At 36.2% G+C, this 14,884-nt stretch overlaps 2 long non-coding RNA genes and 1 other non-coding gene across 3 annotated transcripts; 1 reads left to right on the top strand and 2 right to left on the bottom strand.

Moving 5' to 3' along the window:
- Window positions 1–7,378: 7,378 nt before the first annotated feature.
- Window positions 7,379–8,010, bottom strand: LOC116164604. Its single transcript, XR_004143948.1, has 2 exons — window positions 7,836–8,010; window positions 7,379–7,743 (listed from the first exon to the last, which is right to left on the bottom strand). It is a non-coding gene; the product is annotated as an uncharacterized LOC116164604 (long non-coding RNA).
- Window positions 8,011–11,389: 3,379 nt separating this feature from the next.
- Trnaw-cca lies at window positions 11,390–11,461 on the bottom strand. Its single transcript has one exon. It is a non-coding gene; the product is annotated as a tRNA-Trp (tRNA).
- A 565-nt stretch (window positions 11,462–12,026) lies between these two features.
- LOC116164630 lies at window positions 12,027–12,687 on the top strand. Its single transcript, XR_004143954.1, has 2 exons — window positions 12,027–12,276; window positions 12,338–12,687. It is a non-coding gene; the product is annotated as an uncharacterized LOC116164630 (long non-coding RNA).
- The last annotated feature ends 2,197 nt before the right edge of the window (window positions 12,688–14,884 follow it).

Genomic DNA, 14,884 nt, shown 5'->3' with positions numbered 1-14,884 from the left:
GTTGCGGACAGCATTTTCCGTTATGTTAGACGGCCATTTTTCCTTATAATATAAGTTTATAAGTATAAAACATTTTTATAGCAAAGTTAAGTTGCGGTGTGTGCTGGGCGTGTTCAATTTTGCTTATAAGTTTGAAGGAGTCTTAACCTCACTTTTATTTTACATTGTGTTAAAATGTCCAAAGTTTACTACTATGCTCTAGACAAAAAGAAAAGAACTACCGCCAACATAAACACTGCACAATTGTAGGTTAGCAGGAAAATGTTATTTTTATGAGTGATTACGTACTGCGCAGTGACACATTATAAGAACTTCATTTTCATTGGTTCCGCTATTTATAAATATATCGTACAAAAAGCCCTCATACCGTAAATTATTTCTACAAAAATTTATATTTCTTATGTTATAAGAAAAAATGGCCGTCTAACATAACGGAAAATGCTGTCCGCAACCTGGCTAATGATAGTCCATTTTGTCACCTCTAACAACTAGACCAAAAAGATAGAAAAATCGATAGAGCGTAAAATTTTAGTTCCTGTACATCAAAAAGTATTTTTTTCATTTCCTCGACCTTATCAGTGAATAAGTGAAGACTCTTATCAAATTTGTACCAACATACTTTTCATTGACGAGACGGATCGGAAGTGCTCCAGACGTTAGGAATAGCCCACTTCCCTTTGGGCCAATGTAATAGAAAGGGACTCACACTTAAAGTTTTGTATGACCTGTTTAGGGTACAAGTCTTTACGGCGCAAAAATGGTCATTCCACTATCAAATTCATTGCAGAAAGGCAAGTCTCTGTTCGAAAAACCATTTGTTAATACACCCAAAACCTTCTATATTTATCAAGATATTACTTCTCTTTTGCATTCAGATTTGAAACCAGTGTCAATAAGTTGTTGACAATTACTTCTATACTGGCACCTGACCGTTATCAAGGACATATCAAAATTGCTGTTAGGCGCGTTGACATGATGCAAGTACGCTGGCACCCGAGCTGGCACCAATAAACTAATCCGTATACGCGCGCAGTGTTTGCATATACAGGGTGACAATTTGAAAACTTACCACCCCCCATATCTTAGTAAATAAGCGAGATATTAAAAAAAATCAAAATCCGTTTCGGTAATTCGGAGGGGGAATCACAATGACATAGTTGGCGATGCACCCCCTCCAACCCCCTGCGCCCCAGCCACCCCAACTTTTAAATCTTAAATAGTGACCCCCCCATGTGGGATACGTCGTTGGAAAGCTCTGAATAAATGCTTTCCAGCCACACTAAATAGCATTACATTTAGGTTAGTAATTATCGTGCAAATCAAAAAATAAACTAATATGATAGGTACATTTGAAATCTGTCGTATTTAAAACGCAACCGGCGAACATAGACGAACTAAGAGAGAGAATAATTCAAGAATGTCGAAATATTGCAAAACCAACATTTGAAAAGGTTCGACAAGAGTTTGAGAATAGATTATAACTGGCGATCAAAAATGAGTTGCTGTCGAGTCGGCTTTGGAAGTTCAAGTTAAATACGATTTTCCATGTAAACAAAAATTTCAAAGGGCGACTCGACAGCAACTCATTTTTGATCGCATAGTAATACTGTCTTACCAAGAACGGAATCCATTTTGAACATTTATTGAAATAAAAGCCAACTTTAGAAAATGTATCATATTAGTTTATTTTTTGATTTGCACGATAATTACTAACCTAAATGTAATGCTATTTGGTATGGTTGGAAAGCATTTTTTCAGAGCTTTCCAACGACGTATCACACATGGGGAGTCACTATTTAAGATTTAAAAGTTGTGGTGGCTAGGGCGCAGGGAGTGTGAGGGGGTGCGTCGCCAACTATGTAATTGTGATTCCCCCTCCGAATTACCGAAACGGATTTTGATTTTTTAAATATCTTGTTTATTTACTAAGATATGGGGGGTGGTAAGTTTTCAAATTGTCACCCTGTATGTTATCTACTAGCATAGTATATACTTTGTTTCAATGGTGCTGAATATTTCGTCACACAGACGTACGGACGGACGGACGGGCAAAACGCAAACCATACCATATTTTTAATTCTTAAAAAATAAGCTAAGAATACAGTACTTTTAAATTTAAATTTGAAAACAGACCCACATTTATAGCTTCTTTTTTCTAAAAAGTTAAATTTTAAGATTTGATTTAATTTTCGACCTCGATATTGCAGAAAATACGATCGTTTTACGGAAAAACAAAGCAAATTTAGGGGATCCTCGGCCCTCTTTCCTTTCCTCCGACCAACAGGGGTTCCATTTCTTTCCCCGCCCCGATTCTTTGGTTCACAATTAGGGTTCTCCGACTGGATGTTGCTTTATTTGTAGCAATCCACTCGAGGAATATACAGCTGTAGTTTTGAAAAAGCGCAGAATTCTTTCATTAATCCGAGTGAACGTGGTCTACTACATAATAACCGTTTTATACACGGGTTGGATGGAATCAGGACGCATGCAGAAAAAGATACACGGCGATACGGTTCAATGTAATGTTTTCGCATCGGTTCGCCGTGGTTTGATGAATCTAATCAACCATCGAGATACAGAGAGGATCAAGAGGCTCTTCAAGATCCTGTAACCTGCAGAATATTTGTGTTCTCTGTTACTGATATCGTTTTGTGAGATTGACCGCGGTGTCAACTGTCAGCCACCAAACACCAAAAACATTCTTTACGAGAACTAGTACAATGAGAGAAGAAACAATCCCGAGAAACATTGCGGACGATCAAGGCTGCTGGAGAGATACTTTTGCTAGTATATTCGTTCATGATATATGACGTCAGTTAGTATCCTCCATCCGATACTTTCTTACAGGATGCTGATTTTCGAACCTGTGAATCCGTTGCTCGAAACCATCCTACTATAACACAAACATAAAACTGTCGAAGGCAAAGATAAATTTGTGTAGAATTTGCTCACTTACTGATCTCTGCAATCAGGTCAAATTCTTTCTTTCTTCCTTGAAGACTAGCTTTGGTACATACTTATATAGAAAGTTTGGTTCAAAACATCTGCTCGGAATGGGGTTTTCATGCGCTTACGGTGAGGCAGTGCGTATCAAAGCTCAATTATCGTACGTGGTGAATGCACTCATTCCAAATTGCAAAAGGTTTAGATTGAATCAGACAATTTTGAACCACCCATAAATAATTCTAACCAAAAATCAATTGTAATGCCTTAGGTAAATATGCTTAACAAATATCAATAATAACATAAATAAATAATTTTTTTTAATAAGTAACGGTATAAATACAATATTAATAGTTTAAGTATAAATGTCTGGTGGATATACATGGTATATTGTTTACAACTATATATTCTTAAAGCAGAGGAAATTTGCGAAAAATTCAGTGTTCCCATTTTTTTTGTTTTTTGAGATTTGTGAGTAAACTATATTGCTTTGAGACGTCGCTCTTTGCTTAAATTAAAGATAATTGGCTACAACATCTTCCTTGCGAATTATGATTCTTACCGTAAAATGAGTAGGTTTTTTCTTCGATATCGGGGTCGATAATTGACCCAATCTTTCAAGAGAGGGATAATAAATAAATAAATAAATAAATTGTCCATTTTTGGAGGCCTCTGTCCCGGTAAGCATGCTTGTTCTATAATCTCAAATTGTAGTAATTTTAGTCTACTCTAAAAACGCATAAAACATACTTTTTAACAATAAGCATAGTTTCGGAATTGCTTGCAAAAGTTTGAGAGTTTTTCAGTAGAAAGGAGTTATGCAGTGCATTGGTTGATTGAAGGGTCACGTTTGTAGTCATTTAACCAGTTTTTCGGAGCTGTTCATGATAAAATGCCCAATACATTTAATATACAGTGATTTTTTTAATGCAAACATGAGATTTTGTATGCAATATGATTTCCCTATGTTCGATTTTTAAAAAACCCATCAATCTATTGAGTAGTTCAAATGAGTAGTAGATAAAATTGACACACACACACACATTTTTAAAAATACTGCCGTCCAATTTAATTTAAATAAAATGCTTACTTTAGAGATGAAGGGCCAAACTGTAAATTGGTACAAAAGTGAAAACAGTTTTAGGGGAGTTCGGAACTTATTTGCAATATGTATTGAATACATCATATTATTATTATTAAAATACCAGATGCACATAACCTACAAATAATTGAAGGTTGGTTCACAATGAATTATGGTATCAGCGCGTGCCCTATGAGGTCAAGTTTGTAAGACTAAGTTTAAGAAAAATGTATCGTAAAGTTGCTATAACATGGCCTTACATGGCTTCTTTTAAAAAATCTTGAGTGCTGTTCACAATCATAAATCAAGACTAGAAAGCGTGCTGTTCATAGTCACGCCAGTTGCGCGTTTTGCTGCTGCGAATGTGAATCGCGCACTCTTCATAGATTGATGTGATTTTTTTAAAATAGGGAAATTACATTGCATACAAAATCGTATGCAGGGGCGCCTACTACCTGGGGGCTCCGGGGATCGAGCCCCCATGCTCGGGAGTTACGTGGGGGCTGAGCCCCCATACGTCGGGGCTGAGCCCCCATACGTCGGGGCTCAGGTTTCATACCGATTTAACCGAACGAACCATTTAGCTATACGTAATATTTATAATAGGCTAAGCTTAAGTATTAGAACAAAAATGGGGGTTCAGAGGAAAGATTTGCTATAGTTTTGATTTTTTCATTCTCTATGTTTTTTGGGTTGCTGAACACGAATTTGAAGTTTGCGGGCAAAAATTTGGTCCGGAACTTTGCTTTTTTTGCACTTTTTGTCCAGATTTTGGCACTTTTTTCAGTTTTTGACCGATATCTCTGGAAGGAAGCATTTTTTCGCCAAGCCCACCCTATACAAAATGAAGTAGACACAATTTATTACATTTTTCGTATATAACTTTTTTTTGTAAGGCTAATCATTACACCGCCATAGCGCGCCAAAGAACACCATAATTCGCATATATAGTGAAATTGACCGTTTTCGCGGAAATCGCTCATGCTATTATAGTAAACTCTTATGAAGCTTGCTTCTAGGTGACGACTGTATAATGTTGCAAATTTTCTTATCTACATTACTTTTGAAGGTCGTCCTGCGCCCACTTATATGCATATTATATTCAGTGTTTCACAAACCGCGTGTACGTGTAGTCTTTTTCTAGTCTGCAATATTATCAAAAAAGTATGGCGCTAGAGTAGACGTGCACGCTTTTAGCTGATCGCTCAAATTTTTCGTTTTAAGTATTACTACGCAGTGTTTTCATAAATTTTAATACTGTTACCAATCATATAATATAAGTGGATATAAAATTTGCAGTTTGTGTCTAAAAACGTACCTAGTGTGCCAGTGATTTAAACTTAATTAATTGGTGAAAGGCTAATCCTAAGTGCATTGCTTATCCTAATGCCACAAACGCGCGCGCGCCAGCAGAGCCAAGACAGGCCTGATTATAATTACGTGGATAATGTAGAACCCAAAAACAGTGATATAATAAAATTATTAATTGAACTTAAAGAATCACACAAATGTAGCGAGGAGTCATTAATTACATCCTTAAATCTATGTCACTCAAAACTTGATGACAACGCAAAGGAACTCGCGAAAATCAATACAAGGATCGATTCTCATGACGACCTTATACAATCGCTCCAACAAGAAAATCACCAATTCCGCAAATCATTATCTGTGCAAAAATTAAAAACCGATGAATTGGAACAATATACTAGGCGTAATAACATAGAGGTGCACGGAATACCGCAAATCCAAGGTGAAGATGTTTATCAACTGATACAGAAAGTCGCAGTCGCATTAGGTGTAAATGTAGATAAAGGTGGAATTGACACATGTCATAGGATATCTAAATCGTCATCGTCGAGTGTAATTATTTGCAAATTTGTCAATCGATACACAAAAGAGGAGATGTTGGCAAAGCGTAAAATTAAGCGTAATCTATCCACCACCGACATTGGGTTTTCGAGAGGCAGTACTATATATATTAATGAAAATCTGACTGTATATCGAAGGCAACTACCTACTCTACAAAGCTCGTGAGCTCAAGAAAACAACCAAGTTCAAATTCCTGTGGACACGAAATGGATGTATTTACGCCCGAAAAGATGAAGAATCCCCTATCAAGGAGATAAGGTCCGATGCCGACATCTTATTTATTCAGTCAGGTGCACTATAGGACGATCTTTGTCACATTTAGTGCAATCATTTCGTACGCATAATGCAGTTTCATTTATTTAGAACTCATAAGTTTATTCGAACCTTCATTTTTTGTGTTGTTGCCTCATATTTTGTTGATGCTTATATGTGTAGAATTATATACAATTATTTCAGTGTGTCTGATTCACTGTTTCTAATTTTTCTTTGAATGGGATGTGTACTATTGTTGTTGGTCATTTAAACGTTCGTTCACTTTTTCCTAAGTTTTCAGATTTCAAAAACCTGATGCTGTCCTCGGGGTTTGATGTGCTTGGAATTACAGAAACCTGGCTAACACCTAGAATATTAGACGACCTTATAGCTATTAACGGATATAACCTAGTAAGGAGAGATAGAGATGATGGATCACGTGGAGGTGGTATAGTTATTTATATTAGAAAACACATTAAATTTACTGTCACTGTGACAGAGGTGGTAAGTACTGCCATGGAACAATTATGGGTTAAATTGTATTTTCAGCAATACACTCTTAATGTTGGTGTGATCTACAGAAGGCAGGAGATCTCATATCTGGAATTCGTTAGTGCGCTTGAGGAGGCTGTAACTATTAATGCATGCTTGAGTGATGAAACCCTTTATATAGGGGATTTTAATATTAATTTATTGCGAACAAATGACAAATCCTCGGTTGATTATTCTGCACATGTTTCAATCTCTAGGTCATAAGCAAATAATTAATCAACCTACACGTATATCAAGTAACAGTGCCTCCCTTATTGACTTTATAGTAGTGCCGAATGATATAGAGGTTATAGATGTGGCTGTAAAATATAAGTGCCACCAAGCTCAGAAAGTCCCTGACAGGGCGTGTCCGAGGGCGCTAGAAATTTAGGCCGTACATTCTGATGCAAAATTTGATTCTTTCGTAAATATAAATAAGTAGGCCACGCGCTATATGAGTTGCATAACATCAAGGGGAAACATTAAAATCATTTATTTATACTTGGATTTACAAAAACGTAAACACATTTAAAATTGTTAGATTTTTAACACAATTTTGAATTCTGATGCATTTCTGGTGTGTAAATATGGACAGTTATTGAAACAATCATATTGAAATTAATAACACTCACATTGACTAAATTAACACACAACCTTTAACTTTTTTCATTCATTATCATCACTTGACTACTCATACTCATCCTACGAGCACATTCAAAGTTGGTACCTTACGTTCAACTGTATACATTTCTTGGACAGTTCTTCGTAAAATACACTGATCAGCTTCATCAAAATCGATCTTGTTTGTTGGCTCCACGTGACGTTTTTTCTTAGGAGATTTTAACTTGGAGGGCCCAGCTTCATCCGATTCTTTGCGAATTTGTTTTATAAAACTAACTGACTTCCCAACTGCAGCGGCAGCTAACTCGGTTGCCTTTTCTAAAGGGAAACTCCAACGGGCAACGACCTGCATCTTTTTGTCGATCAAAGAATTCGACCACTTTACGGATTATATTACGAGCTTCAGAGTGAACAAGTTTCCTCTCCAAACTCATGAGTTAGGACTTCTGTAACAAGTTTTACCTCAATTAGCACTCTAAGATTCATGTAAGGTTAGGTACAGTTTTACATTTAAAAACACTTTAAGGGAATTACATACCTTATAAGATCGTAGATCCAAGCTATATGCGTCTTGAAAAAGACGAGTTTGTATAAACTGGAGACGGAAAACGTAAAATAAAGCAAATACAAGAAGCAAATAACGTGAAGCGCAAACTGTCAGAACGGAATAATTAATAATTATGGCGCGGAATGTACCGCGTCGTTTTGCAGGCTTTCTATTGGCCAGCCTGAATTATTTCAAAATTAGTTCGCATATTTTCCGGGGCTTTTCTGAGCTTGGTGGCACGTGTAGTGTGCACGGCTTGTCCGACCATCATATAGTACAATGTAAATATCCTGTTAAACAAATGAAAGCGAAAACTGAAGTTCTGCGTCGTTATCGTAATTACCTACACATCAATTTGTCCAACTTCGATAACGACCTAAAATTGATTCCTTGGGGCACTGTGTATATAATGTCCAATGTTAATGACAAAGTGGCGTTCTTTGAACATTGCATCATCAGCTTATTTAATAAGCATGCCCCCATTAAAGAATGTAAAGTGTCGCAACCATATGCACCATGGCTAACTCAGAATATACAGCTGATGATGTCGCTTCGAAACAAGGCTTTAACTAGATATAAAAGGACGAAAAAAGCTAGCCATTGGGAGTACTATAAAACTTTAAGAAATTATACCACCTTTGCTATTAAATCAGAAAAAAGGGCATTTTTAGAAGCAAAATTAAAATCGTCTAATAATAACCCTAAGGTAATCTGGGCAGAGCTACGCAAAGCTGATGTATATAGAACCAAATGCCATAATGAAATTCCTCCCCAGTTATGTGATGTTGACAAAATTAATAGTTCTTTTTGTACCTACACAAGTACACCTATCAATGATACCTTACTTCATTATTATAATAGCAATAGTAGACATTCTAAACATAAATTTAGTTTTACCGCCACTACTGAAGTAGAAGTACTTAACTGCATATATTTGATAAAGTCTAAATCGATAGGTCTGGATCAGATTAGTGTGTACATGCTGCAGTTATGCCTTCCATATTTAACCGACTTGATCACCCACATAATCAACTCTTGTCTTATCGCTGGTGTATTCCCAAATTCATGGAAAAATGCCAAGATAATACCTCTCCCTAAAATTAAACATCCGAAGGGGTTTACTGATCTACGTCCAATAAGTATTTTGCCTTGTATGTCTAAGATTTTGGAAAGGATCATGGATAGGCAGATCAGGGCATATTTAACCTCTGAAAACTTTCTTCCCCCTTTACAGTCCGGTTTCAGGTCGCGGCACAGTTGCACTACTGCCCTTTTGCACGTCACAGACACAATTATTTCTGCAATTGATCGTAAAAACTGCTAGTTCTTATTTTGCTCGATTACTCTAGAGCTTTTGATAGAATAAACCATGCTGTTCTCCTTGCAATACTAAAATTTATCGGATTTAACGACTATTCTATTAAATTTATTTCAAGCTTCCTTTTAGCAATAGAACACAACGCGTGTCTTTAAATGACCACATGTCAAACCCCATTGCTGTTACAGCAGGTGTTCCGCAGGGGTCAGTGCAGGGACCTTTACTGTATATTATATACACCTCCAATTTTGACACTTGTTTAGAATACTGCACTTATCACATGTACGCGGATGACACACAATTATTATATCAAGCTCCGACTGAAAACCTTAACATTAATACAATCAATAATCAACTCAATTCTGACCTGTATAATATAGCTAAGATTTCTGAAGAACATGGACTCCAGATTAACTGCAATAAGTCAGCTGTTATGCTATTTGGCCGAACGTCGATTATTAACACGCTCAAGCATGCAATAATTGTTGAGTCCAACGGGGCAATATTACCAGTCGTTAATGAATACAAAAATCTTGGATTGATTTTTGACTCCCAATTACGTTTCAAAAAGCATATATCTCAAATAATTAATGAAGCGTTTACAAATATTAAACTAATATTTAATAGCCGATTTCTTATTAATCGTAGTATTAAGGTTATGCTTTGTGAATCCTTAGTGCTTTCCCAATTTAACTATTGTAATAGTGTGTATGGCCCATGTATCGACAAAAGAGACTACAATCGAATTCAGAGAATGCAGAATTCTTGCCTTAGACTAATATTTGGTATCCGAAAATACGACCGGATTACACATAAATTAAAATCCCTCCAGTGGCTTGATATGAACAACAGAAGAATATTACATTCTGCCTGTTTGTTCCATGGCATACTTCAAACCAAAACTCCGTCATATTTATTTGAAAAGGTAACATACAGAGCTGACGTCCATAATGTCAATGTTAGAGATCGGTTTTTTATAACTATACCTACTCACAAAACGTCACTATTTAAACGCTCCTTCAGTTACAATATTGCAAAGACGTATAATGAATTACCATCTCATTTAAAACATTTATCCGAAAGTCTTTTTAAAAAACGCTTGCGCCTCATACTCCTTGCAAGACAGCATTAAGTTCCATCGTTAATATCATTATTGCTATAATTTATTTTTTTTACATTTTTTTTTTCTTTTTAGGTTTTCATTTGTGCCTTCATACTGAATGGTTTTTATTATCATATAGTTTTTTCTTGCTAGGTTTTTTTTATGTCTTGGTCTCTTGTTGTTAATTTCATATGTAGGGGGTTGAGTGGTAGAGCAGACGGAATAACACGGTTTATTCCAGTCTGAACTTCGCCCTATTGAGTCACCCATTATGTAATGTAATGTATAATATCTGTTCTTTGTATGGTGTGTGCTCAATAAATGTCATTATTATTATTATTATTATTATTATTGTGGTTTTACGGTGGTGTTTGCTATTAAGGTGTGTTCGTGATGTCGGAGTGCTTCATTTGTGAATCCTAATATGCCTAGTCTATAAGGATGAAGAGGTACATTTCAGCTCCGTAACTGATATGAATTCATTCAAAAGACTGAAGTAAGAAGAGACACTTTTTTGTAAACCCTTTGTAAAAATAAATTGTTTTCCATGTTTGTGTTTCTCAATGTCAATCTGAACATGAATATCTCAATATCGACGTCAAGGCAATGAAATTTTCTGAACACATAGGTAGGTTCCCATTGCGGTACTGCGATTCAATCTTGTGATGGAAACCCTTTTGTAATTGTATTAGTAATTTTAACGAGCTCCCATACAGATTTTGGAAACCCGGCGCTCCTGATCGTATGTTCGCATTAAAAAAAAACTCACTGTATGTGGTTATAGCATAGTCAAAAATAAATTTCACGTGATTATTTTTATTAGAGAGGATCCTCAAAATGTCGTTGTGCTTAGGGTTTGGTTTAATCCGCCACTGACTATCCGAAAAAAACACAAAGAAAATCTCGATTTATCAATCAACGGTATTATCATAATATAAAAAAAAAACATTTCCAGATGAAACTTTTATACTACACCCTCTTACTAATTTTGATTTTAGTTCCTCTGAAACCTTACTCTCTGTGATATATGACGAGTCATCAGGTTAAAAATTGACAAATTGAATTCATACGCCACATTGAATGATTTAAATTTAAATAAATTCAAAATTCATAAAAAAAAACTTATGACCCCGACGTGATTTGAACACGCAACCTTCTGATCTGGAGTCAGACGCGCTACCGTTGCGCCACGGAGTCGTTGCAAATAAATTCGCACAACAGGTATTTATTACAATGATTTCTTATTCTAATGATTAAATCCATTTAACAACTTATATATTGCAAATAAATAAAATATGTATAAGAAGTATTCATAAACATAATTGGTGATTAAATTGTATTAATTATATAAGCCTGTAAACTACATACAACCATAGACCAAATGATACAACTAAATAACTACCCCAACAAAAACATCCTATTTCAACATTCATACCAGATCAGGCACAATATTGATTCTATACGGCAATGGATTACTTTTTGCTTTTCCATTTAAATCAAACCAAACAGCAACAAATTGAATTTAAAAATTTATCCCGCTTTATTATTGAATTCATTTACTACGTAAGTTATGCAACCCAAAGCTCACTGTTGTATAAGTAGGTAAGTACCTACCTACATTTACACGAAAGAAGTTGCCGAAACAACTTAAAAATATGTATATAATGCAGACATTTGATACCTAAAAGTACCTATACGATCACATACATTTGCGCACATTCAGTTGGTAAATAGTAAAATGTTTAGCTGATAGTGATAAATAGGAAATACACACTCGATGTACTCCATACGTTCTAACCATTGCATCATGCATGTATATTGTATATTATGTATAGTCTCGTAGGAATAGTCTTTGTTCATTTAAATAAACTCGTTTTATTTGTTTTTAGAACCCCCTGCCTTAGAAATCCCAATATTTAGTGCACCACTCGAAAGCAGAACTACCGCTACTTCACTGCAGGCACATGTCGTTTGCAGCATGCATCTTCAAAATGAAACTAATAACAGAAAAGGTAAGAGCAATACTTCGCAAACCCAAAGACTTAATAATGAATGCAGTTTTTTTCCTTATAGATGCTCGTTTTATTGATGAGTTCTACGATCATCCTCCATCGACAGGCAGCTACAGAGCGGCATCCATTCCGGAACCTCCATATCTACAGACGGTGACCAGCGCATCTAAAGAACATCTGTATGACGAAATACCTTGTTGGAAGCACGCTTCAGAAAATAACGCATTAATATTAGACAAACTGTCACACTATGCTAACACTCCTTCCCACACAAATAGTGGATCGATAAGGAAAATTTGAGTATTGTGTATATTTAGTTTTTAATTTTACTCACACAGTCACACGTGCTTTTAAGTTGTATAACATAATGTAGCCTACCCTAAATTCCGTAAAAAAAAAACTAAAAGCCTATGTTTCCGTTTTTAACTTGAATATTTCTTCTTCGAGATATGGTGTCTTCCATACAGATTTTAAGAAAAAAGTATAACGAAAAAAGAGTTATAAAAGAAAATGTAGATACTATGTACCTACTGTTTGTGTAGTTTTAATCCAGTTCGCTACTTCTTGCTTGGGGAACGGACGGGCGGATAAACTATCAATAACAACACAATTGGCAAAATGTAAAAAAAATGAAACAAGACCAATCTCATTAGCAATCAACAACTGTACAACAAGCATAGGCGTAACTATGAGCACACTACCTATTGCACACAATTCTGATTCCTTCTTCCCAGAACATCATATATTGAACATATTCCAATATAAAGAAATTAGCATTGAATTCCCTCTGGTGCGTAAACCGTTTCTTACACCCTGTATAGAGCTGGACTGCGCGTGCCAATCATAGACATATGACTATCTATGGTGCCAATATTGTTGCGTTCACCAAACGAAGCGCTTCATGAGCACTACCTGCAGGCGGCTATACTCATCCACGATTTTCCGTACTACCCCCGCTCCCCACCCCCTTTGACATGCGTTCCGGTTCGCGCGAAAATTTCCATTCCGAGCACTGCGTGGTATGTACAGTTGTATATCTCGACAGTGCTATAAGACAACCCGTGCGAGAAATCTTCGAGGCGCATTCTTTCGGTGATCCAAACGCGTTTGAATTGTCAAATCACGTTCTTTTGAAGTGCGATCTTATGATCACGATTGCGGAAATACTTATGTTTTCTATGGATATGTAGTTACTGGTTAGTCGAGGAGAAAAGAAGACAATTGGTGTCGCATCAAGTGATGATTGTCTCGTACTCGGCTGCAATCGGTAGATTCAGGAAAAGTTGCGGATACTGTCGATACGGTACTTACTTAACAGTGTGCAAGGGTTTTGTTAATTCGAATCTAAATTTATCGCACATCACTCGTGATGGTATTACACGCATTAGTCTAGGCAGGCGATAAAGACATCTAACTGGACATTTTGAGGTGGAAAAGAAAAAATTGGTGGAATATGTTCAGTTAGGTGTCAGAAACAACATATTGAAAATCCCACCCCCCAGACCCTGTGCTAAAGGCTCCAGCCACCCCACCACTCCCCAAAAACCGTGCTTTCGCCCTTTTTGGCTGATATCTCGCGATATATGAGGTCTAGATGAAATATTTTTTGCTGAAAATATTTCTCGTGAAATTTCATACAAGGTAGATACTGAGAAGTTAGCCTAGGTCTACCTCTTAGCCTAGAAAATTCATAAAAGAGGCCAAAATCATCAATTTTTGTGGCTTTTTGCGGTTTTTTTGCAAATATATCGCGACCACGATACACTTACACACGGTATGCTCATTATTTTTCTCAAACGCGTTTTCTACTGCGCATTACGTCATCTGCGAACGTGTGGCGCCAAAATTCAAATGTTTATTCACGATCCAGTACACATGTCACGCGTGACAGTTTGCAACTGATCAGTTGTATCTACGAGCTTTAGCGTTAATTTGTTGATATAATTAATCGTTAGTGAAAATTCCAANTTGTGTTATTTTGTTTTAGTTGTAACTTGAAAGAAATTATAGAGCGTCTGGATGTGACAATTTTGTTTAGTTCAATTAATTAACCGGGGGGGTTATTTATAATTTGAGACACAGGATTGCGTAAATTTCATGTTATAGTTTTGGTTCAATTTCTTAGAAGTGTTCTGTTTTTATTTTATTCCTAGAATTTTTTTTCGATGTAAATTTCTTTTTTAAATTTTATTTGCCGTTAACGAGGTATAGCGCGAAGTAGAGATAAGGTTCTTCGCAGAATTGCCGGGCGTACGTGCCGTTTAGCAAGAAGTTGAAAAATCGACGCTTCGCGTGATTGGCGGACGGGATGTTGAAGAAAGGAGAAGGGTTTTTGGCTTAAATAGAAAATTTTGGAAGAGAGCGGGGCTTTTTGGTCGTTACAAAGCCAACCGGCGCTTCTTCGGTTACGTTATTTTTTGAATTTTGTGGAAGTTTCTTGCGTAGTGGATCCAGGTTTAATTAGAATTTTTTGTTTGCCGTTTTAAGAAGAATTTTTGAGAAGTTTAAGAAGTTTGTCGCCGTCCTGTTTTTTTTTATTTTGCGGAAACACGGAAGTTTTGAATTTGTGGGTACCCGAAGAGAGAAGACGTCGGTGTTTGAGTGTTTG

The sequence above is a fragment of the Photinus pyralis genome, unplaced genomic scaffold (assembly GCF_008802855.1).
Source record: "Photinus pyralis isolate 1611_PpyrPB1 unplaced genomic scaffold, Ppyr1.3 Ppyr1.4_LG2, whole genome shotgun sequence".
NCBI lineage: Eukaryota > Metazoa > Arthropoda > Insecta > Coleoptera > Lampyridae > Photinus > Photinus pyralis.
Note: the sequence above shows the minus strand (reverse complement) of the source record. Positions and strands in the feature narration are given on the sequence as shown.